The sequence below is a fragment of the Excalfactoria chinensis genome, chromosome 1, assembly GCF_039878825.1.
Source record: "Excalfactoria chinensis isolate bCotChi1 chromosome 1, bCotChi1.hap2, whole genome shotgun sequence".
Classification (NCBI taxonomy): Eukaryota; Metazoa; Chordata; class Aves; order Galliformes; family Phasianidae; genus Excalfactoria; species Excalfactoria chinensis.
The window spans coordinates 2,439,720-2,459,822 of NC_092825.1; positions in this window are offsets into that span (position 1 = coordinate 2,439,720).

Below are 20,103 nucleotides of genomic sequence, written 5' to 3' on the forward strand. Positions count from 1 at the left end.
ATAGGACGGACTTCTAATAAGTCCGTCTTAAGTGGCTCTTCTAGGTCAGATTTAGTGACCTTAGTTTGATCCGATGTTTCAGGATCCTTGCTATCATCCATTGTAATATATCTAATTTGGGGGGTGTTTGAAAAAAATGATGAATTTTTCCCCGTTAATAGATTAATTTCGCCCTCCAATTTTTCAATGCGGGCTTTTAATAATTGATTTTCATGTTCAATCTTATCTGATTTAACCTCTGCCTGATTTAAAGCATTCAATAAAGGCCAAGCAGCCATGGATGCAGCCATTTGCCTTTCTTTGGTTGTCAAAATATCTTTTTGCAACCCCTGAAAGTATTCAGTTAGATGGTAAGGGGACATATTGCCCGTTACCCGTAAGGGCCCCCATTGTTCGATAATCGTCGCTAATTGAAAATATGGGGACGCCTCAAACCCTGGTATTTGTCCAGGGAGGATTTTCCCTAAGGGGGTGATCTTCTCCCCCTTGAGCCAGCTAAACACATTCCACAGGAAAGACATTTTTTTTTCCGATATTTGCAGGCTCCTGCCTGGCTCGCCAAATGTATTGGTTTTAAATGTACAGATGGAAACAAAATGTACAGAAGGTATATAAGTGAATGAGTAAAGGGAAAACTCACCAACGGTGGTGCCTTGACTGAAGCAGCTGAGGCAGTCCTCCCTGGTGAGCGATCTCCAAGAGATACTGCTCCAGTGGGAGTCAGCCCTTAAATGAGGTCTCAGAGGGGATGGAGTCAAGCTCCACCCCTTCCGGGAGCACAGCTACATCACTCTCACCTGTGCTCCCACAGCTGACCCCATACTTGCCTCAGCTGATTAATCAGAGGTTCAGGCTGTGATTACCAATCTCCCATACACTGCTTCTCATTTACTTTGGACAGCTTTGTCTTTGCAACGTAAGATGCTGTAGCTGGGGACCAGGACTGGGGGATTGGAAGTTCTGCAGAGAAAGAATGAATGGACATTGGTATGCAATAAGCAGACTATGGAAACTGACAGAGCTGGACTCCCTAGACTTGAAAGAAAATATCTGCTCAGTAGTTAACAGTATTTGACCTCAAGTTGCTCCAGAGGAGGCTGGACACTAGGAAAATCTTCTCCAAAAGGGTGGTAATGTATTGGAGCTGACTGCCCAGGGAAGTGGTGGAAAAGCTGACCCTGGAGGTGTTCAAGAAATGTGCAAATGTGGTACTGAGGGACGTGGTTAGTGGGCAGTGCTGGTGGTAGGTGGATGGTTGGACTTGATCTTAGTGTTCTTTTCCAACCTTAGTGATTCTATGATTCTGCAGCGAGAGGAGGCAATAAGTCAAATGGTGAGTGGTGCATGGGTAATCTCATTTGCACTCAAAGGGAAAGGCTTGCATCTGTGTAGCTGCTTGGAAATCAATGAGACACAATGTGGCCAAGTCTTCACCTGAGCCTGCAGAGGTTCTGAACAGGGTTCCTCAGGCCAAATGCATTTCTGTTAATTCTTCCTGTCTGCAAGTTCCAATTCTTTTTTTCAGCTGTTGGCCTCACCCCTATCTCCACACTGTGGAAAGAGATAGGGAAATTTCAGCCCCTCTGAGAGAGGTGTCTGAGATAAGTGGACTTGAATCACCCTAAAGCAGCTCTGATTTCTCTCTGCTGATTACAGAGAGAACTTGATGACAACTTTAGACCAGACAATAACTACTGAGCATTCATGAGCTCAGGCTGTACTCGCAGTTCCTCTGCTCTTCTGTGCCTGTGGCTTTCTCAACATGTTTGTGTTTGCATGGGTGTACAGAAGGCATTGATGCCTTTCTCACAGGGAATCAGAAAGTCCAGCTTCTCAACAACAAATTTCAGTGGTTAATCAGTCTGCAAAGACTTGGACAGAGGGACAGAACAGCAGGGAAATGAGCATGCTCTCATGATTCCAGCACATTTTGCTAGTGGCCATGCAGTCCAGGGGCTCTTGACAGTGTTGTTACTCAGATGTCTGTCCTAGAGGTAAAGGCCACTTCTATCTCTCCATTTCATCAGCATTCCTAGCTTACAGATGGGAAGTAGGCACATGAGATAGAAGGCAATGCTCATCCAAAAGTATCTGTTTTCCTCAGGAGTGGTCAAACTGAAAAGCTTTTATTTAGCCTTGGAGGAAACTGGATCTCACTGCCTCACAACCCAACACAGCAATTTTTGCTTTGGGATGCTGTAGGAGAGCAGATCCTTACATCCATCACTACTTCAAGACTGCAAATGTTAGTCTGCTTCCTTAAACTTCCATTTCCTCTTAGAGGCACTGCATAGAGGTCTGGGGGCATTGCTATGGTTTGTAGGGGCAGAGCAGTGTGTAGAAACTTCCTAATGAAATGACCTATAGGCAGACAGATAGGCGCGTCTACCCATGTCTGTGTCCATATCCATGTCCTTGCACTGAGCCTGCTCCTGACCTTTCTCCATCAACCTACAATTTATTTCCTTCCAGATGCACTTGGAAGGAGAGGAGTGAAACTGCCCCTCAGGGTCAAGCTGTCATGCTGAGCTCCTCTGGGAACACATCCCAGCACAGCCCTTCAGAAGAATCTTCTATACACCTCCAGCTTTGCTGGGAGGAAAGCTCCCTTCTCTCTGCGAGGCAGGGAACAGAAGGGAGAAGATGAAAAGGGAAGAGAGAGAGAGAGAGAGAGCATTTCAGGCTTGTAATTCAGTTATAGCGCAGTGAATCGATTTGCTGCGCCTCAGAGGTCTGTTTGTTTTTGCTGGAACAGAGGAATAAGACCAACATTGGTGCAATGGACCTCAGGCTCACCGTCCCAGCATTGAGCTCGGAGGGGAGAGTACCACACAAGGATAGTTGCAGTTCCTACTTCAAATCCAGCTCTGAGCCTGTTGCATCCTACACTCAGATTAAGGAGAGGTGAACAGAGTATTCGGTCCTTTAGCAAGCAGACATTCATATTAGATAAAAAACGTATTTCATTCAAGTGTTTGTTGGCTGCTAGGGTAGAAACTGCCTCGTGGGGATACAGAGCTGAACTCAGACACCTGAACAACCTTTGTGGAAAAACAAAGGAGAAATATAGGATCAAGTGCGTATTGTGAGTCCCAGCAGCCCCTGTTCCTCAGAGAGGCAAGTGGGCACCCTTTGGATCATCATTTATGAGGCTAACTGTGGCCACCAGCCTCCGTAAGAAATCAATGCATTGTTTGAGAATGGCATCCCAGACAGTCTCCATGAAGACCAAAAAGCCTGCTAATGGTTGTCCATTTTAAATTGGTGATGTGCTTGTCATTAGGAAGACATACATATATTTGCATGCGCTGTGGCTCTGGGGTCGTTTTTGTGCAGCATGCACTGCACTTAGCTCTGGCCTCAAGATTGATAAAGGCCAAAATGGATGGACAAGTGAAAGCCCTATCAGAAGTAAGGCACTAAGGGCTATAAGGTACTGAGGGTTGGGTCTAGACCAAAACTTCTAGCTTTGCCAAAGTAAGAGTGAGAAGAAAGGGGAGTCACCATATGGCAGTGGAGTAATGTGGGAGCTGCAGCTCCAAGTGAGGAGCCAGCAAAGTAGAGTTCCATTCCTGAGTTGTAGGAAAGAGGGGGAAGACCCTTTGGACCCCTGATCTCAGCCTAGCATCCCACTGTGCTGCATTCAAGAGGAAGTAGAAATTATCTTCTTTTGGCCAACTATTTTATTTTTTATTTTTACTGGGTTTTTTTGTTGTTTGTTTGTTTGTTTTTGTTTTGTTCTTTACTATCTTTCTAACATTGTGGTTAAGAACGGAAGACTTTGCTTTGCAGGGATATGCTGCTGACCACCCTGCTGTTCTCAGTTTAATCGAGTCTTACACAGCCTTCAGGGTACTTGAGTGACTCACTGATAGAAAATGTTCAGAATGGAAAAATGCAGAGATACTCCATGGAGAGCCTAGAAACCAAGGATACAAGGGGGTGAGTCCTATTTTCTGCCCATTCGATTCAGTTTGCAGAGTGATTTCATCCAGTAAAGACATCACCCAGGTAAAGAGAATTATACTCTTAGTCTAAGATGTTATACAAGATCTCTCTGCTCCAGAACCAGTGAAGGGAAGGAAACCTGTGACTCCAGGATTGACTCACATTGTCATTGATGAAGGCAGACCCTATGGGAGACTGGTTGGGAAAAGATTTCCTAGAACAGAGAACTTCAGGAGTCAGAAGGTGAAAGACAAAGCTATTTACCAACATCTTTCAGAGATGTCTTCTTCCCCTGAGCCTGGCCACCAGCCTTTTCCCAACTGTGATGAGAAACCTGTAAGACATGACTAGAATCATAGAATCAATAGGTTGGAAAAGATCTATAAGATCATCTAGTGCAACCATGGGCTCATCACCACCATGCTCTATAAACCATGCCCTTCAGTGTCACATTCTTTGAATGCTTCCAGAAATGGTAACTTCAACATGGTATTGCATGGCCAAACAGTATCTTTCTTTTCCCTAGGACAAGGGACATGTGGCTAGAGGAGAACACAGTGAAGGGGAAAAGAACAGAATGCACATCAGCCTCTGAGAAAGTATCTGATGTGGTCATGCTGGATGTCACCTTGTCCTTACAGACAGAGATGAGTCACATGGTCCTCTGTCATTTCCCTTCAGTGACAGTCATTGCATTAGATCCACTCATACAAAAGGGTTATGAGTAAGGATTTTGGTCCAAGGGCTGTGGATTCTTGGTTTCAGCTGATGGCCTTTGGGATAGTCCTTACTCTGACCTAAAGATTCCCTCCAGTGCAGGGGGATTTCATAGAATCACAGAATCATTTGAGTTGAAAGGGACCCTTAAAGATGATCTAATCCAACTACTTTGTAATGAACAATGACATCTACATCTTGATCAGGGTGCTCAGAGCCCCATCCAGCCTGACCTTCAGCGTCTCCAGTGATGGGGCATCCGCTGTCTCTCTGGGCAACCTGTTCCAGTGCCTCACCACCCTTACTGTAAAAAAACTTTTTCCTTGCATCCAGTCTAAATCTCTTCTTTTTTAGTTTGAAATCGGTTCCTCTTGTCCTGTCACAACACACCCTGCTAAAGAGTCTGTCCCTTTCTCTCTGGTAGCATCCCTTTAGATACTGAAAGCCCACTTCTCCAGCTCAAACATCCCCAAGGGCTCAGACTATCCGCGGTGGAGGGTTCCCTCTGCTGGCCTAAAAACCCACGGCTCTGAGCCCATGCAGAGAGGATATCAGTGCAGGGAAGTGACTGTTTATGAGACTCAACTTGGGGGCTGGCTTTGGAGGGCTTCCAGTCGCCTCGTCCATCATCAGTACCCCAATTCCTATCCTCAGTCCCAGCCTCCAGACTCTGTTCAGCTTCCCATTCCCCCAGCATTGAACCTTCTTATCCCCTTTCCCAAAACTCCGTCCTCTTTCCCAGAGCTGCCTGTTCCCAGTAATTTGTGCATAGCTCTCTCTGATTCAATGATGCTGCTTTCCTCCCTATGCAGAACCAATCTGCCTGTGCAAGGGAGATCCAGGCAAGCTATTAGCAAAACACGACCCTCCCTCTGCATGTGGTTGAAGTGAATCCCAACAAAGATACACAGTGAGCCAGAGAGACAGAGGCAGCAGCTGTTCAGCATCCTGCTTTGCAGGATGGACACCCCTCCCACAGTGATTTCTGGGTGGGTGTTTTAGGAAGCAAAATACTGATGCAAAGGGAACCAACCTATCCCTTTCTCCAGGAACTGCTAATAAAGGATAGAGGGAATGGAAAGAGTTAAATATATATATATATATATATATATATATATATATATGTTGTTTTAACAATACTGTGGGGGCATTTAAGAAGGACAAGCTTTTAGGAGACAGAGGACACAATGACCAGCAGGTATAAAGAGGAAATCCCACCATGGTGATCATTCCCCACTGTTTCTGCTTCATCTCCCTCACTACATGAGCACCTATTGCTTTGCTTTCTCTCTTCTTCTCTCTCTCTCCCCACCTCTGCCTCTGTTACTATCAAAGTGAAATTTATGAAGAGCTCGAGGCATTGGCGATTTCCTGGATTTCAATATAACTTCTTGCAATCTTAAGTGAACAGCTTGGTTGCTTCTGCCTGTCAGAGAATTTAAATTGCAAATTGAATGGTGAAATGCAGCAGCCAAGGGTCTGTATCAGTGACTTTGGAGAGCGCAGATATCGCTTAGCAACTGGAGGGAGGGATGGAGGCAGAGGTAAACACAGCAGTGAGGCATTTGGATTTTGGGAACCCTTCTGTCTCTGCATGGTGGATGGGTGGCAGTCAGAGTAAGGCCTGGGAAAGCTGAGGGCAGACACAAATTAAAACAAGGGAAACTCCAGCTGGATAAAAGGACAAGATCTCTGCAACCAGGGTGGCTCAAATTTCCCCATCAGAATGTCCTGAACTGCTCAGTCCATCTTTGAAGCTGGCCCTGCTTTGAACTGAAGGTTGAACTAGACACCTCTAGAGGTCCCTTCCAACCTGTGCTATTCTGTTATCCCACCTAGCAAACCTTATGTTTCTTATGCTTGCTGGGAAATGACTTCAATATCGTCAGAAATTAAAGCACAGTTGGGTCCTGAGTAACCATATAAGCCTCTCTCTGGCCCCCAGCAGTTCAGATATACCCAAACAGGTGCTCACAACACTTTCTTGGAGCTTTTCTGACGTTTCAGCTCAATGAGCATCATTCTTAAACCTGCAATAGTAACAGATGGCTTTGAATTATTCTTTAATCATGGAATCATAAAATGGTTTGGGTTGGAAGAGACCTTTAAGATCATCTACTTCCAGCTCCCCTGATACAGCCAAAGACACCTCCCTTTAGACCATGTTGCTCAAAGTCCCATCCAGCCTGGCCAGTATAATTAAAAGCTCCAGTGAACTCTAACATCCTGCAGCAGTGAGTTACACAAAAATCTGTTGTCCTCTGCTTCCAAAATAATAATATCTCCCAATAAGAAATCAATAAGGCCAAGTGGGAAGTAGTTGTTCCCCATGTATGTTCACCCTAAGACTCATGTGGAATCATAAAATCATAAGGGTTGGAAGAAAACACTAAGATCACCTAGTCCAGCCACCAACCCATCACCACCAGGCCCATTAACCATGTCCCTCACTGGTCCATCTCACTCTAGATAACTCTAGCAGGCTAGTAAATCTAGTTCAGTGCTCTGTCAGTCAATGCCAATGTCATGTCTAACTTTGCTGAACAGATGCTAGGTGCAACAGGTGAGGCTTTTCAGAACTATTTCCCTGTTAAGACCTATTAAAGGAGAGAAATAGGCATTTTCCAGGAGCTGTTCATATCGTCTTTCTCTAATATCTGTTTTCCAGATGAGATGGGCTGCTCCACAATAAAGTCTTTTTCTCTACTGTAGACATAACAAGTGATGAAGAAGGTTGTCCCATAGGTGTTGTTTATCAAGCCCTAGCCAAACGATACCTAACTCACATGCTCCACATAGAGCACAAATAGAGAAGTGACCACAGCACCATGGGCCTGGAAGCAGTAGGAACTCAAAGGGAAAGACCTGATAGTGCACTTTAATTGGTGACAGACTTATGTCCAGCAGGTGCCAAATGCACCATCCAAAGCTGTTAAGGGAGTCTGTGACAGAGTCAGGGTATGAAATTTGGTTGGACCAGATGATCTTAGTGATCTTTTCCAACCATAATGATTCTATGATCCTGTGAAATGCTTTTCTCCAGCACCCCAGAACAGAGTTCTAATTCAAAACCTTCCTCCTCATAATTAAAAACAACCTCACAGGTTGTGACTTACACAAGCAGGGATATTTCTTTGTCTGTCTCTCCCCTCCATGGGCACAGTAGTGCCCTAAAACACCAGCATTAGTTCACCTGTTAGGAACCAGTTAAGTCACACTCTGAAAACAGCTGCAATTTTCTTATCTGTGCACAACTCACTTAAATCCCACACTTCCTTCAGGAAGATGTTGACATTTGCTCAGCTGCTTGTCAAACGTCTGGAGATGTTAACATCTCATTAAAGGAAGGCAAAGACAGGTAGTTAGTATGACTTGAGAGAAGTTCCTGACGAGGGGGTATTTGATAGGTGTCTGTGCATCCCTCCAGCTCACAAGGAAACTGGTGCCATGGCAGCATCAGATGGCAGAGGCATTCTGTGGAATAAGCTGAGAACATTCAGATGGGTAAGGCTAGCAGAGATGTGGAAAAAAATCTCATCAGACACGCTCCTTTGCCACATGAAGTTTCAGTCATACTTGGATGGACCCTAGTTGGAGTTCCTAAAATGGAAGAGAAATAAGTGTTTCTAGCAACCAATTGTCTCTGCCACTTTATGGTGGGCTGAGTTACCTCTTTGTGGTGCACCTCATAGGATCTAATTAACTGTTGTGCTCTTCAGCTCCCCTTGTGTGAGAATAAAATTACTGTGGTTTCATCACTGAGGCTCGGGCTGTTTTGTATCATCTGTAAACATCTCCAATTTGAATAGCTCTTGATACTGTCCTCCACAAACTACATTCACATAAATTATATCCCAGTTCACAGGAAGCCCAGACCCTAAGCCTGGCCCTTCAGCATCCTGAGGGTTGGAAAAGACCTCTGTAATCAACTAGTCCAACCATCAACCCATCCCTATCATGCCCACTGCATCCCTCAGTGCCACATCTCCACTTTTCAGGAGCTGTGACCACACCACCTCCCTGGGAAGTCCAATTCCTCACCACTCTTTCAGACAATTTTTCCTAACATCCAACCTGAATCTTGTATGGCACAACGTAAAGCCATTACCTCTCATTCAAGAATGGACCACACCACCACAAACTATTTCACAGCTAACCAGATGCCGAGCTTACACCCCATCTCCACAGCTGTGGCACCACTGCTGTGTGGGAAGGTTTGCATATGCATGGGCTGTGCTATACACTCGGGCTGGAGTTTCAGAGTCCTGAGATTTTAAATCTCCCATGTCTCATTTTCCAAGGCTCAGCCACTATCAGGGGGGCTCTTTTCCTGCAGGCTGAGGTTAATTGGCTTGTGGTTTTAAGAGGATAAAGCTGCAGAGACTCTGAGTCAGGGCTGTTCTCCAGATTTCCTTTATAATCTACATTGCAGGAAAATAGCTTTCTTGATCAAATCATCTGTCCTCTTAATGCAGAGGATAAAGAGCTGGTGAAGTGGGAAATCTATGGAGAAGGAAAGATGCAGGGCCTCTGTCTATGACCTTGCTGGACAGAGGAGGAGGAAAAGGCAAAGACTTTGCTTTGCTGTAAGGAAGCATGCCAAAGATGTGTGAGGGCACGCTGTCCTTAGCCAGTGCCTTGGGAGGGAAAGGAGGAGAAACTTGGAAGGCTCACAGCAGCAGTAAGCAGCGTAGGTGGTGGGTGTCCCATCCCTGGGGACATTCAGTCAGGCTAAATGGAACTCTGAGCAACCTGATGGAGGTGCAGGTGTCCCTTTACATTGCAGGGGATTTGGACCTGATGATCTTTAATGGGCCCTTCCAATTCAAATGATCCTGTGATCCTATGATTTTTGAGTCTGGTTATATTCATCTTTTGAAATCAAACAGGGGAACAAGCTGGTACAAGGGCCTAAGGAATGATGTGAGTCCTGGCATCAAACTCATTACACGAGCTGGAGCTGAGGCACTCCTGGTCCTTGAGAAGTTTCTCCAAACCAGAGTCAGGTGTTTCCCCACAGGCATGACTCCAGCTGCTGGTCTCAAAGCTTTCAACTCATTCTCCAGAAAGCCTGGAGGATTCCTATTGCTTTCTGACAGCTACCTCATGAAAGAGGCAGCGATCTGAAGACAAACCAAGCATGAGGAAGACTGTGGATCCACTAGTCTGGGACACAGTGTGTTTTATCTCTTCATTTTGCTCCTGCTTAGTACCTAGTTCATGAGACCACATTCAATTCCAGCTGCATAAATGCACACCAGTGCATCTGACCTTTCACAACTGGCAACCATGTGGACTCCCAGCACAGAACCAGCTCCCACAGGGACTGAGCTGCTCAGCTATAAATTGTACATAGCAGCCTCTTATGGCATAGAACAAAAGTGTGGATCACACTAAAAGCAGTCCAGTTAATAATTTTTTGGGGGGATAGTTCTAGAAGCAATAGAAAAATATTTTCAAAAAAGACAGAAAAAAAAAAGAAAAAAAAGAAAAAGCATCCTAAAATTCAAAATTGGTTGAAAATTCATTTAATTCCGTGGGGCTTTTCCAGATCCAGTTGTGATGTTTATGCCTTATTTGCCATGAATAATTATGCACAGCCTGCCATCTTCAGGTCCCTGGCACAACCCCATCATATGAGTCAAGCTGTCTACAGAAGACGGGATGTTTTCACTGTGGTGAGACCAAGTGCATGGAGTTTTGCAGCTGCAAAGTTGAGAGCATCTTCCTCTGACGTTTCCTTTCTAGGACTACAATTTTACTAGAAAATGGGATTTGTTTTTCTTTTCTCTGGCAGCTCCACAACTTACATGACATGCATCCCTTTCCGAGCATCCCACCATCACCTGTTGGTGCTCAAAACAGCTGCTTACCTCACCTCTGAAGCTCAGTACTTTGACTCCACAGGCCTGAAATCCAAAGACTATCTCTAGCCCCCCACCCCATCCACCTTATCACAGCACTTAGGACTTGGAGGAAAAGCGTATGTTGATATTTCTCCCTCTCACACAGGCAGATATTCTCACTGCTAGGCTTCTACCTGAAAAGATTACAAGACACGTGTCACAGGGGTGATTTGTAAGAGGAAAGAGAATGTTTACCTAGGGTAAATTACACTGCTTCTATGTGTTCTCCTGAAATTTCAATTACTGAGCTATTCTTTTATTTCTAGCTTTCCTATAGGCTTTTCTCATTTAAACAACAAACACCACAGTTCAAGTCTGTTCCAGCGTATCTTGGGGTTTTATACTACCCTCACTGTATCTTCATGCTTTATACTCTGCATGTGTGTTTGTTTCTCACTCTGTATTCACATTTCATACTTCGAGCTATTAAAAAGCATCTCACTCTTAGTTAAGCTACTGCTACAGCTCCAGGGTAGGCTGCTTGGGTTTAGAAACAAGGCTGCAGGCTTTCTGAAAGACTTTAGTTTTCCTTCTCAATGATACATCACTCTTTGACCTGAATCGACAACACTCTCACTTAAGAAAAGGGCTCAGTGCAACTGAAAAGGAGGAGGCTTTGAGGTAGGAAGATGACATACAGACTTAAGGATGTTAAGAAGGAACGGGGCAGCAGTCATGCTTATATCACAGAGACCTGAAACTGATCCAGTTTCCAATGTGGGGAACTCTACCCATTCACTGGGATTGAGGCAGTACTGGTTGTCTCCTTAGCATTTCACAAGGAACTACAAAGTCAGGGCTCTCCATTCTCATAGCTAGTTTTGCACAGTCTCCATGCGGATTTAAAAAACAATAAAAAACAAAAAAACAAAAAAAAAGCAAAAAATACAAGAAAACAACAACAACAAATCCCACAGAGAACAGTTTAGCAAAGAAATGGACTTGTTCTGTTTATTGAGGTGCTCAACAGCCTTCCTCTGTGTTGGAGCGTTATCTTTGACCATACTCCATCTTGGCTGGCTTCCTAGTGTTATTATTTGAGATAATGTTTATGATTGAGTTCAGCAAGTTGTACATCTCCTTATCTTTTCACATGTCTATGAACACCAATATTTGGAGTCAGTCCAACAGAATCCCAGGATAATTTGTTACAGGCAGGCCAGCAGGAGAATATGAAAAGAGAAAAGTTTATGGCAGTGGTAGCAATATGCAATTTCTTCCATAGTGTTTCCAGCACAGATGGAGCAGCAGCCCAGACTGATTGGAAATATTGGATAACTTTACCATCTATAAAGTGCTTTGAGATCCCGAGTTAAAGAAATGGGAGAGGAGCAAATCATCTTCCTCAATAAACTCCTTAGCCATGGTAATTCTACACGGTCATCATTCATGGGAAGAATGCTTTATTTAGGAGGGAATAATCACATTTTGCTGCCAAAACATGAAATCCAATTATGCTGTGAACTAAAGGCTGTTTTAAAGGTTTTATCATTTTCCAGCTTTATCCTCATCAGCTGCAAAAGCGGGTTTCTTTCCTTCTTTCCTTTGCTTATGAAAGGGCTTAGTTCTTTCTTTTCTCCTTTCCAGCTTCCCCGTGAGCCAAGTTTAGTTTCTCTGTAACACAGTTAACATTTGTTTTAACTTTTCCCTCAACACCTTCAGTATTTCCCCACAGAATCATGACAACCCTATTAGGTCTACTCTGACTTCAGTTTTTTTCTTAACTATGACATGCAAAACCATAGCAATAACAGCAAAGATGGGTTTTCTTCCTTCTTCCTCCTTGAACAAGCTCCATATATGACTACTCATTGAGTACTTGCGGAACACCCAGCTGTAGGGAAATCACTCTCTTGGAACAGAGTGCTTCTTTTTCCTTTTTCCCTTTTCATTTTCCCTTCCATTTTTCCTCTTTTCCTTCCCTTTTGAACAATAGCATAGCTTTCTAAATGCAAACGTAGAAAGAAGAGCGTTTGTGGTTTCTCCCTTCCTGCGATATTAACGTGGAAGGATAAAACTCAGCAAGATTCAAGATCTGAAGGTTGAAGTACTGAGGTGCCTTCCTGTTGCTGCCATAGATTTTTTTGTATGAGCAGAGGTTTTCAGACCATTGAAATATGTTAGTGAGGGGCTCCTCAAGAGAGAGCTGGGATGAAGGTTGGATTTGGCAGAAGTCTGCTGCCCAAAAGAAGCCTGGTCTGTAAGCCTTTCTAAGCAAGTCCTACTTCACCCTCCAGTGTCTTTGTCCTTGCACTGTAGTGCCTTAAAAAGACACGGTTGGAGACTGTCATTGCTGCATAAATAACCGTTGAGTCAGTAGTCAATTGGTGAGCACCCTTCCTTCTCTTCATGACTTGATCAACAGTGACATTTTCAATAAGGCTGAGGCTTGGATCAGGAGCTTAAATTAATGATATAATGCTATCCAGTTGTCTGCTAAGTTGTGCTAGACACAGGCAGACGGGAAGGCCAATTTCTGCCTGACCAGTCTGCCCTGTGTCTGGACAAGTGGACCTGAAATATGGACACAACTTTTGACTGACAGCTTAAAAACCACACAAAAGTAATTGAAGCCCTCCAAAGTTACGTCCTATTCCTTGAGCTCCTTCAATTTCTACAAGGTGCTCTTCCCTTATGCTATGTCCCACATGTCAGTTATAGGCATTAATAGGAGACACTGGTAAAGGTGGATTGGTATATGCGGACATATGAACTCAGTTCCTTGCAGTCTTTATGTATTTTTCCATTGAATAACATAAAAAACTTCTGAAATCTAAACTTAATTTAGAAGCCAGTATTCTAATATCTGAGGAATGATGTAGAGTCTCTTTTACCTTGAGAAATAGAGACCCTCTGCTTCATTTGTTTCTGCGGCTGTAATAGCCCTAGTCTGAATCTCCTGACAGTTGGAAACCCCAAGATGAATGAGCTCCAAGCCTTTCCTCCCTGAATCCTAATTCATTAGTTAATGTCTGAAGAGCACTTCAGAGCTCAACAGTGCTAAGTGCTATTATTATTAGAGACCACTCATATGCATGATGATTGAGAAAGATAATTGTTACCTTTCATTCCTTTTATTCCCTTCATTTACAGAATGGTAACTGGCTTCCCTCAGAAGCAGAAATCATAGAATCATTTGAGTTGGAAAAGACCCTTAAAGGTCACCTACTCCAACTTCCCAGCAATGAACTTGGACATCTACAGCTCAATCAGGTTGCTCAGAGCCCTGTCCATTCTGACCTTGAATGTCTCCAAGGATGGTGCTTCCACCACATCTCTGGGCAACCTGTTCCAGTGCCAGAAAGGAAAAGCTGAGTTTGCTGTTGACACAGGAAGAAAAGGATCCTAACCTATTACAATAAGAATGGAGTTAAGGCAAGATGAGGGATTCATTTTCTGCCAGTGTCACAATAATGCAACAGAAGCGGATGCAACACAGCTCACTTCTACTGTATACACCTCTGAGCCAGTTCTGTTGCTTTTCCATGGAAAAGAAGAGATTACTCACTCATTCCCTAGCAGTCCATTCATCTGCCTTCTCACATGTATGTGGTAAATTACAAATTGGTAAATTAAATGTGTTGGGTAAATCTTCACAGGCCAAGAGAAGAGCTCAGCTCACATGGGAACATCTCAACTGTGAACACCAAACTCTTGGCATCTGAGTGGAATCTCACTTCCACAGCACAGATATTTCCATCAGTGCAAGATACCACAGGCTGATGTTAGAACACTAACTCGGGTTTTTTGCCCTCGAGGCTGACAGCTAAAATCAGAGCCCAAAGTCTTCAGGATCTACTTCCATGGGTGTATTCAGAACTTGAATGGATGAGACATTAGGGAACCAGATCTAATTGGCATCACATTCAGTCTGCACGGGGGAATGGACTAGAGAGGTTTTTTACATCCTTAATTATTCTGAGCTTCCAAGACCAGGCAGACAAATCAGACTTCTGAGTACCCATCTCTTCCCACTGGCTGCAAAGGGAGACAAGGGAATGACTAATTCAGACAGGGGCATCTGCACCACAGAAATCAAAAGTTAAGTGGGTTTAACACCATGCCACTAGCACTGCTGTAAATAAAGAGAGGATCCAAGTCCCATTTAGCACAACAGAGAACAAACCTGTCTGCTCAGGATTTGTATACCTGTATTTCATTTGACTCAGCATCATGGACTTCACCCCATATACGATGTCCATGGAAATGAAGCAAAATAAAGTGACCTAAACAGGAGCCCTAATATTCTTTGCATTGATTCCCTACTAGTGGAAAGCAAGAACCATAGCAGTACACATACTTCCCTGCAAAGTACATGTAGATTTGTCTGGAGACCACTAAAGTAGCCTTGAAACAGTCCTCTCATCCCTGAGACACACCAGATCACACAGCCACACACAAAATTAATGTTTAAGCACAGACTGAAAGAGCAGGTCTTTTCCTCTAGAGCCCTGTAATTGTTCTTGCTCTTTATGCCCAACTGCAGTCCTGCCTTCCACCTTTCCATCTCTGCTTTCTCTTTGATAGCTCCACCATGTTATCACTTGCTTCTCTGCCTTCCTCATGGAAACAAGGTACTAAATCTAAAAGCTTCTTCACCTCCCACCGATCATCCCTGCCCAGGTTCTTTCACTTTGGATTAATGAAGCCCAGAGATGTTCATTTTGCACAGCTGTCCTCTCAGAATGATTATCATTCGTACAGACCAAAGATATTACTCTCACAATAAATAAATAAATAAATTTGCTTGACTGCTATTGCTCTATTTTCCCACTGAATTGGGGTTGCATTAACATTAATGAGATGTTAAAGAAGAAAAAGTAAAAAAAAGGAAAGTGAAAGAAAAAAAAAAGAAAAAAAAGAAAAAAAAAAGGTTTTTCTAAGTAAATAATAACTATTCAGTCACAATTCAGAGAAAAATTATGGCTCTGTTACATTTGAATCTTTCCAAAGGATTTTGCTCTCACTAAATTCGTGCAAATGATGGAAGGCCATACATATATATGAATGCTCATTGCCAAATTGAAAAGTTTTCTTAACCTGAAAATGATTTCTTCTTTCAGTGAGTCTACGGCTCGGTTCTTTCTCTTGTTCCATTTCTCCCTTTGTAATGCCAGTGAGGGGAAATTCCTCATTCTTTCATGGGCTGGCCTTGGCTGCCTGGGACAAAGAAATTACTTAATGACACATGGGATTGTCTATGCAAACAACACATAATTATTCTGGTCTATATAATAACAACAGCAATAATAAAATCATGGCCCATTGTGTTGGCACTTCTGTTGGAACTGGAAAAGGTAGCACCAGCCAAGACCTAGTTTATCAGGCTCTGCAAAATGACATTGTTCCACACTTCAAGATTCGAGCAAAAGACAGATCAGGGAAGATGAAAGTAAGGAGGAAAAAGGGAAGAAAGAATAAGATAGCTGTTAAAGAGTAACTGCATTAACAGGCTAAGGTCTTTCCAAGGCTTTCTCGATCACAGAGGTGTGTGGATCTTCTCAGCAGTTTCCTTCCAGGGACGCAATAGAACACTGGTAGCAAAAGCTCTTCAGAACTAAACTGAAAACATCTACAGACCTCCAGCACCCACATGAGATCCCCCTCCTCACCAACCTTTGATCCCATGGCCAATATTGGCACATTCTTGGCCCCACTGAAAGAACAGAAAAGCTTCCAGCCATCAGAGCCCAACATCTTTCCGCTGTGTGGAGTGATACTGCACATCATCCTTAGAATGCTGGAGGAAATACTGCAAGTAAAACACAAAGCCAGACCCCCTATTTGGTCCAGGCTCCTTGGGAACAGCAGCACACAGAGAAGCCATTCTATCTTTTAGTTGAACCCCACCAACTTCCATTTTCCTTGCCAATGGAGCTGCACAAGACTAGCTTTGCCCATGCCCATTGCTGGCTCTGTTTTAGCAGTCTGCAGGCAGTCGTTCTGATCTAGGCAAGCTGTGTTTTATTTTCGGACCATACGGCTATTTACCTGCTGTCTTCTGTTCCTTTAAGCTCACCATACTGGAAAAATACACAGTTCACATGACGTGGCAAAAAGCACAGGTGTAAACAGAAAAATTTACATTGCTTTGACTTTCTTGATAAACAACTAGGAGGAAAGTTATTTTTATATTGTAGATGGATTCAGTTTGTGCATATCAGCCTGGGGACCTGACAAAGTGTTGTGAGAGTGGGTAGCCAAAACTCTAATGCTCACCTTACCCACTTCAGGAAAACAGACAGACAGCTCTTGAGCTGAAGGAGAACTGTGATGAGACAGACACCTCAATGATACATCTGTGCTTATGACTGTAAAACACTTGGTGTATGCTAAGCTATTCAAAAATAAAAAGCATTTTATGAGAAACAACACGAGAAAATCCAAGCTGGGATTCTTCCTTCTCCCAGGGGGAAAAAAATAGAGATGCCATTGTAAAGACTGTCTTAGGGAAATCAGTTTGCACTTATTCTCTAGGGACAAGAAAACATAACCCTCAAGCATTACTCAAGTTGATAATGGGCTCAAAGCTTATCCATTCTGTGGAAATTGACGAGTGCACAGCATTACCTTTGACTTTGGCCTGCTGTCTTTGTCTCTTTCTTCAGTGGTTTCCAAGCGTATCCAAAATCCAGATGATATGGCCTCACCTAAGGAACACACATTGGTTACTGATAGAAATATCAGAGAATCATAGAATCATTATGGTTGGAAAAGATCTCTAAGATCACCCAGTCTAAACATCATCCATTATCAACATTGTCCACTAACCATGTCCCTCAATGCCAAACTTTTACCTTTCATGAACAGCTCTGGGGGCAGTGACTCCACCACCTCCCTGGGCAGCCTGTGCCAGTGCCTCACCACTCCTTCTAAGATGAAACTGTTCTTAACATCCAACCTGAGCCTTACATGGCACAACTTAAGGCCACTACCCCTCATCCTATACAATGCAGGCCAGTTTGGTAGGTGTGCACTAAATTTACCCCATGGACTTACAAAGGCCCTCACTGCCCACCTCTCCACAGAGGCAGATAGCCTGAAAAACAGGGCTCCACAGTAATTAATGTCCTCATTTAGCCTTCTTCAATCTCTAGGCCCCATTCTGAAATAATGAATAACCACAAATCTGGGGTATTGTGTGGAACTTGTGATGCCCTGGACCTGTTTGAAACCCTGCCTGAGAAAGTGATCTTAGTTAATCAAATTTGTGTTGCTATGGAAATTCAACCCCTAATGACAGCCTGGATCACGATCACAGATTTGTTCTGGACTGAGTCTCAATACTCTTCATGAGACCTGGAATTTCCCTCCTTCCCTGCTGCAAATGAGGTCTAATGAAAACATTGTCCTATTCTAGCCAGATTTACACAAATCAGCTTTCCTTCCTTCCTTCCTTCCTTCCTTCCTTCCTTCCTTCCTTCCTTCCTTCCTTCCTTCCTTCCTTCCTTCCTTCCTTCCTTCCTTCCTTCCTTCCTTCCTTCCTTCCTTCCTTCCTTCCTTCCTTCCTTCCTTCCTTCCTTCCTTCCTTCCTTCCTTCCTTCCTTCCTTCCTTCCTTCCTTCCTTCCTTCCTTCCTTCCTTCCTTCCTTCCTTCCTTCCTTCCTTCCTTCCTTCCTTCCTTCCTTCCTTCCTTCCTTCCTTCCTTCCTTCCTTCCTTCCTTCCTTTCTTTCTTTCATTTCTCCAAAGCCTCCATTTGACATCTTTTGCTAGACCTGCTCCAGACCAGGCCATGGGTTAATTCTCAACTTCTTCATCTTTTAATAGACTTCTCAGTAAGCTCCACTTCTCCTTCAAAGCTTGCTTCAACACTCCTGAACCCTGGAGCTTTGCACAGCTTTGGGTTTCCAAATAAAAGCCTAATGCTGATTCATTGTTTTACAACCCCTTCAGAGTCTGACCTAAGCCCCAAAGCCTAAAATGCAAGGCAGTGTCAGGATTACTTCTGCATTTGGCAGGAAAAATACATCTGAAAATAACAATTAACACTTTGTTAATGTGCCAAGAAACAGACTGCTCTGCATTTTAGCCAAAGGCAACCTGTAACTGCTGTGTACCTTGATGTATGTGTGCTAATGAGGGTCAGTTCTGATAGAGCACACATATTCTTAGCCTTAAAGCTCAATGACAGATGAGAGGTCCTTCTCTAATTTCCCATCCATTAACAGGCAAACAGAGCAAACCACCTGCAGAAACCTGAGGTCCAGCTACAACCTGACAGATAGTAATGAAAAATGCAGCAACAAAAGTAGCAAAAACTAGTAACAGGAAAAGGGATGAACAAACTTCATCTTAGCTCCCTAGGACAACATCAAATGCCACCCCCAGGGAGACTCAGGTCCCATTCAAGGGTCTGCTGCTTTTACCAGTCATGTACATGTGTGTCCATTTGGGGCTGCAGGCTGCCAGTAGTGCTTGGTGAGGTTGCTGTCACAGACATGGTGTGATACCACAACAAAAAATGAAAGAATTTTTGCAGGCCTCTCCAGATCATTCTTGCTTGCATCTTCTGCATCCTACATCCAGCCAGACAAGTTTAAGAACAACTTGGAGCAGATTCTCATCTGCTGCCTGCAGATGTCTCTGTGCTATGCTTCCCAAAGCCATGTATCCTCCACTCACTGCTGCATATCCTTTTATACTAAATGTTAGCAGATATCCAACTCCTGGTTCCCCTTCTGCCTTCCTTTTACCACAGGGAAGGTCATTGCTCCCTGTTGCCGTGCACAATGACTGTTCCATGAGGGATGCACCAGCTATGTTCCCAATCAGTTACGTGATACTGATGGTTGAACTAGATGATCTTAGTGGTCTCTTCCAACCTTAATGATTCTATGATTCCATGATACCAGAGAAAAACGGGACAAAGTCACAATGACCACAACTGGGGTCCACGGTAGAAAATGTTGGACTTCCTCATCTATCTTTTCACTTAAATTCAGGCCTTTCTGAAAAACTTTGGAGTTTAAGGAAGGCAGTGACATTTCAGCAGCTAACATGCAGTTCTGCAACATCCATCTGAGATGGAGCAGAGGTCACTGCAACAATAAGGGTGGTCTATGTGGATAGACAGACAGACACAGATGCAGACGGGCAGGTAGGTGATAGGCAGTATATCATGCATTAAGGCAGTAGACAATCTATCATCCATTCTGTCTGTCATTTTTTTTCCTCCCTCTTTTTAAATTGCGTGCATTGCTCCAGCGCAATTCATCACAATGTAAGAAATAATGATTTTTAAAAGATATTTTTTACTTTTTAAACATAGGTGCGAAGGCTCCCTGATAACAAATGGATGAAGACGTGAAAGCTTATTGGGTTGTCACATGGGATACTTTAACCCCAGGGCTCTGAATGAAGAATTAGACCATGGAGATCTTATTTGACATTAGATGTTTCAATTTCTCCATGAACGTTAAGGCGTGTTGGATTCATCACTGAATTCAATAACAAACAACAGCTCTGACCCTCCTCCCTTCCCCTTATGCCCCTTAGCATTTTAAGTCAGAGACACGTTATTAAGATTTATTTT